Below are 6,219 nucleotides of genomic sequence, written 5' to 3'. Positions count from 1 at the left end.
TTGATCCTACGTACCTTCAAACTCGAGAACGCAACATCTCAACATATCCTCAAGTATCTGAAAGATTCGTTCAGATTGACCATCTATTTGCGGATGGAAAGCTGTGCTAAAGTGTAGTTTCATACCTAAAACATCTTGCAGTTTCTTCCAAAATCACGATGTGAACCTCGGGTCTCTGTCTGAAACAATAGAAATAGGTACTCTATGCAATCTCACAATCTGAGAAACATATAATTCAGACAGCTTATCAAGTGAATATTCTGTACAAACCGAAATAAAGTGTGTTGATTTAGTCAATCTATCCACAATAACCCAGATTGCATCTTTCTTACTCCGTGTCAACAGTAAACTAGATACAAAATCCATTGTAACTCTATCCCACTTCCACTCGGGTATCATAATCGGCTAAAGTAACCTAGAAGGTACTTGATGCTCTACTTTCACTTGTTGACAAACTAAACATTTCGAAATAAAGTCAGAAATATCTCGTTTCATACCATGCCACCAATAAAGCTATTTCAGATCATTATATATTTTTGTACTACCCGGGTGAACAAATAATCAACTATTATAAGCTTCGTTCAAAATCATATGAATCAACTTTGAATTCTTCGGAACACATATTCAGTTTCTAAACCTCAAACAATCATTGGTATCAACTCGAAACTCTGTTACACCACTCGATTCACATTGAGCTCGTTTTGCTAACAAATCATTATAAACTTTCTGAGCATCACAAATTTGTTGAACAAATAACGGTCTAGCTTTTAATTCAGCTATTATCGAACCATCATTGGACATAGTCATATGCGCATTCATTACTCGCAAAGAAAATAACGATTTTTTTTTTTACTTAAAGCATCAGCAACAACATTAGCCTTTCCCAGATAATAGTCAAGTACAAGCTCGTAGTCTTTTAACAACTCTAAGCATCGACGTTGTCTTAAATTCAGATCTTTTTGAGTCATCAAATATGACACATAACTCTTTTCATACAGCTTTAACTATATGGAATCATAAGATATCTCTGTACACTCTTCTATTAGAACACACTTCAAACCGTTCATTGACACATTACTGAGAATCGTAAACTTTTTATTCAAGTTAGGCTGAACGAGTACTGATGTTTCGGTTGACAATATCTTCGTGCAAAAAGGAAAACTTCAACAATCGAACTAACTTTAATTTACTACAACATTTCCCAGATAGAATCGTTTTGATAGATATAATTCTGTATCAAATCTTCAATAATACAAATTCTTCTTCCAAACTATCCCTCAATTCACATATGTACGTTCAAAGTTTATTTCCAGTCTGGTGGATAGATTCAAACACATATAACCCAATTATCTTTTTAATCAAATAATTCAAATCAGACTAAACCGCTGAATCAGACTTTCGAAGAAATCTTTTCTTCTCGTTAAAAGGATAGCCCCAAATATATCATTTTCTAGATTTGATCTTGATCTTCTATCATTTTCACTTTTGCCAATGTCAAACCTTTTACGAGAACTAGAAAAGAGTTTATGATAAAGCTGTCTCACCTTTTAATCATCGAAGTTCTGAATTATACTGAATTCACCTTTATCAAATAGAAATCATTGGGCCTTAAGGAGAACGATGTCTCAACCCTATAAATAGATATTATCCTGGCTGTTAATAAAGCATTTGAACACAGAAGAAAATCAAATATGGTTTAAACAGCAACCAATTCAAAACACAACTTCTATAACTCTGATAACAGTACTGCAGTACTCCCATATTTCAAAACAAAAATTATAATAGATATAACCATTTCCGTCAAATGGATATCTCTTATAGAAAATCACATAGAATCATAAGAAAACCAGGATAGCGGAATTTCAACATATGAAGCTACACATGATATCTGGAAATTACAGCCCATATAAAATGATAACAATTCCGATGATATCCCAGAAAATTTCTAAAAAGAACAAACTCATTCATAAATACTGAGATCCACAGTAACAGAAGTAATATAATCTTCACGTATATTCAACAGAACATTAACCAGTAGAAACAGAATATTAGCCTCATACAGATTTTACCGTCGACTTTCATATCCACACAATGGAATAAATACTAGAGAAAGACGGAGCAATGTCGAACATAACCCAAACAGACCTACGATGCTTTTGTCTATTAGTATGTTTAACTAATATTCTTACACGATAAGAATTCCTTCTAAAATTAAACAGTCACATATACTTCTGGGGATAAATGTACACATAGAATGCTCAGAAGAAATCATAGTAACTGTTCGAATATAACCACTGCACTCAGCCATCAATACCATTCAAACATTATTCAACTGTCTAATTCTGTCATCATTAAGTCCATATTATCCCATCAATAACAAAAATCAATTTCAAAGAACTTTCAGTTAATACCTTTCTATATATATATCAAACCTGAATAGTTTTATTTCATCAAATTCCACTTCTTCGTTAAAAGCGACTTTGCATAATACGAATGGCCATTAAAACGATTCAATATCTCTTATAGCACTGTCTCAATTTGCTGACCCATTCTCTTATCTGACCACATTAGTAATCTTTCAAACACAAACCTCTGTAACTCCACACTTGTGAGCTTATTCGATCCAAATCTTACAGATTTCATTGTAATATTTTACTGATAAGGGGTGAGGGTAGTAAAGCCTCAAATTTAACTCGGACATAAATGCACATAACACATACTATTACAAATAGCCAATTTATTAACAATTTCACATTCTCCAAACATTTACTAAACACTTGCTTATATTCACTTTTGTTCTTAACACATTATTCATATACCAATTCAAATCACTAACTCACAATCAAAGCATTTCAGATAGCAATCGTAACTCAAATATCATATCTCATATGCTCATATAAGTACAACATTTATCAATAACAACATTTCATACAATTTGGTCCTTACCTTTATGAGTTTCTACTCATAATCAACACATTTTCACTCAAACATTTGAGTATTTACTTTTGTACTATCAGAATTAGCTCGGTTGGAAAAACACATCTGTCTCACCAAAACAATTTTCGTCAGAGTCGGGAGATATCACACTATCACAAGTTATATATGGCATGTATAGCTAGACTTACATTAGCTATGTTAGTCCTAGAACCGACTAAACCATAGCTCTGATACCAATAAAATGTAACACCCCTAACCCGTGTCCGTCGCCGAACTAAGGTTACGAGGTATTACCAAACAAAACACAGTTCAAAACAGACATTCTTTACAAATCATAGGCCCAGTAATGTATTCTCCCTTATAAAATTTTTCGAAATAAATTGATAAACCAACCTCTTATTCATACAAGTCAAAATCATTTATTCGAATCACATATCTAACCACACATATCATGCCTTATCGAACATTCTCTTATATGAACTATATTTCAATATCTAACCATTTCAATTACGTTTGCTAATTCAAAACTTTCAAGCCAAGCCATCAAATATCAAAACCAAACTAAATAACAAACGTAATATTTAATAAAAATTATACATACACCTGTTAAACTAATTTAGCCATATCTCACAGTTTAATAACCATTTGCACATAAAACGTTAGGTAACTTTATACATGACCAACTAAGTTTTTTTTACATCATCCAATCATGTGCATAACACCCTAAAACCAAAAGTCATTTCTAAATTCAATTACCAAATCATAGCATTTTAAACATTATAACCTTATGTACATTTTACTAAATCAAATTTAACCATTTTCGAATACAAATGCCAAGTCATAAAATATCTAATTTGCAAGCTAAATAGCATATCTAACATGTTATATTTAACCACACACATGAACCCCATACCTAATTCGCATGCGAATTATCATGCCTATAATTCATATACACAACCAATTAATATTTTCAATAATCAATCATTCAATTAACCTCCATATCAATTAGATCATATACATTCTTTGTCATTCAAAAATCGAGCCTAAATAGTCAAATACCATAGCCGAACATATAACTACCTATATATATAACACATTTTATAACCATCATTGAATCAATGATTTGACCTTTTTAAAACGAAACTACAAGCAAACATTAAATAGGCATATGTATTCATATCTCAAATGTCCAACAATTTAAAAAAAATAACCTTTCGGTTATCAAATTTAACTCAATAAATCATAACATCTCCATCACCCAGTCTATAAGATAAACATAGTATCTCATATCTTAACATCAAAACAATATGTCATTTATAGATATTCAAATGACCCCTTTTACCAAACCATATTATACCACTTTTCATGCCACCAAAGTAAGTTAATTAATAAGCCGAATATATACCCTACTTACCACTTCTCATTGCCAAATCATATAACCAACATCACAACATATTTACCATAAATCATACCTCTCAATTAAGCTTATAACATGACCAAAAATAATTGCCAACATTTGCATCATGAACAAGCCATTTTCGCATGGCTATATACATATACAAATTTCAAAAATCAAATATATCAAAACTAGCCTATACATGCCACATAACCAAATCTCAAAGCGTTTATTTACCGAAATGAATACGGGATAGTGTGATGAGATCTCCCAAGACTTCCAACCAGAGCAAGTCTCCGAAACTCTATAACATAGGAAAAACACACAGAGTAAGCTTTGAAAGCTTAGTAAGCCATAAGCAAATAAATCATTCCAATAATGTTTATAATTCAATTTAACTAAGCTGAATTTAAAAAATCTCAACCACATATACATTCATCATAATCTCAATTTCTTAAGACCACACTAGGTAACTTCACTAGAGTTAATTATGGATGGACATATAAACCGTTTTTTTTAAATTTATATATCTACCATTAGCTCATTCGTAGGATTAAGCTTCCACAATTTCATTACATACCAACCGAATCATGATCATTTATTACAATTTATTCGTAAAAAATATATCAATTTCTTTTTATACACTTCCAAGCCCGAATAAGCATAACAATTCACATCTCATTTTCACACAAATTATATAACAAATAATCATAATCATACTTACTTTCATTGCTCAAATTCATATTCATCATAAACATACCTGATTCGGCTGCACACTCATATACTCATTTATTTCTCGGAATACCCTGTTGAACCGTTCAGAATCAAATAGGATACTTGGATAGCTCAAAAAAAATCGTACAATGCCAACGTCCCAGACGTGGTCTTACATGTAATCAATATCGATGCCACTGTCCCAGACAGGGTCTTACACGAAATCAAATATGATGCCGATGTCCCAGACATGGTCTTATACATAAATCTCAAATCGATGCCAACGTCCCAGACGTGGTCTTACACGATAACATATATCGGAATCCTATGTCATGACATATGTATCCTAACTATTCCTATGGTTCGTACGGGGCTTTTCGGACGTCGTAATTCTATCGATTCAAGCTCGTAACTAGTTCTCCAACTCTAAATTCAATTCAGCATATGCACATATATTTATTAAAGATAAATTCAGCACATATAACATATATACATTCAAATTTAACAGCATTTATTTACTTATGAACTTACCTCGTACGAACGCGAACGGACCGGAACGACTAATCGATAACTTCCGATTTTCCCGATCCAAATCCGATTTCCACTTTTTCCAATCTAATTAATATCAAATTTAACTTAATTATTCAACATTTCATTAAATTTTCATTCAAGAACATATAAATGGAAATTTGCATTTTAGCCCCTAACATTTTGCATTTTTCTCAATTTAGTCCTTATTTCAAAATAACATAAAATACACAAAATTTCACTAAATCCTTGTTAGGCCGAATTCTACCCATACTACTAGCAGCCCATATTTTTAGTTTATTCACACATTTAACCTTGAATTTGTACACTTTTCTCAATTTAATCCTTAATACACATTTTTATCAAAAATCACTTAATTAAACATAATAATCTATCAACAAAAGTTTATATTTCATCATCAAACCACAAAAACATCAAGCTAACATCAATGGCAAATTTCAAAATCATCACCAATTCACAAAATTGAAGCATGGGCTTTAAAGAACACAAAGCAACGATCTCAAAAACGTAAAAATTATCAAAAACCGAACAAAGAACTAACCTTAATCAAAATTCAAAATGGCCGAACCCTTAGCTTGTTCTTTCCTTTTTCTTTTCTTTTACATTCGGTTAGTAGAAACAAA

At 31.7% G+C, this 6,219-nt stretch overlaps 1 long non-coding RNA gene across 1 annotated transcript; it reads right to left on the bottom strand.

Annotated features, from left to right (window-relative positions):
* Positions 1-4,373: 4,373 nt before the first annotated feature.
* LOC107911415 (uncharacterized) lies at positions 4,374-5,909 on the bottom strand. The gene is made up of 2 exons (XR_005911270.1): positions 5,579-5,909; positions 4,374-4,637 (listed from the first exon to the last, which is right to left on the bottom strand). It is a non-coding gene; the product is annotated as an uncharacterized lncRNA (long non-coding RNA).
* Positions 5,910-6,219: the final 310 nt, after the last annotated feature.

Source organism: Gossypium hirsutum, chromosome D03, assembly GCF_007990345.1.
Source record: "Gossypium hirsutum isolate 1008001.06 chromosome D03, Gossypium_hirsutum_v2.1, whole genome shotgun sequence".
In the NCBI taxonomy this organism is placed as follows: Eukaryota; Viridiplantae; Streptophyta; class Magnoliopsida; order Malvales; family Malvaceae; genus Gossypium; species Gossypium hirsutum.
This window is presented reverse-complemented; position numbering and strand designations above follow the sequence as displayed.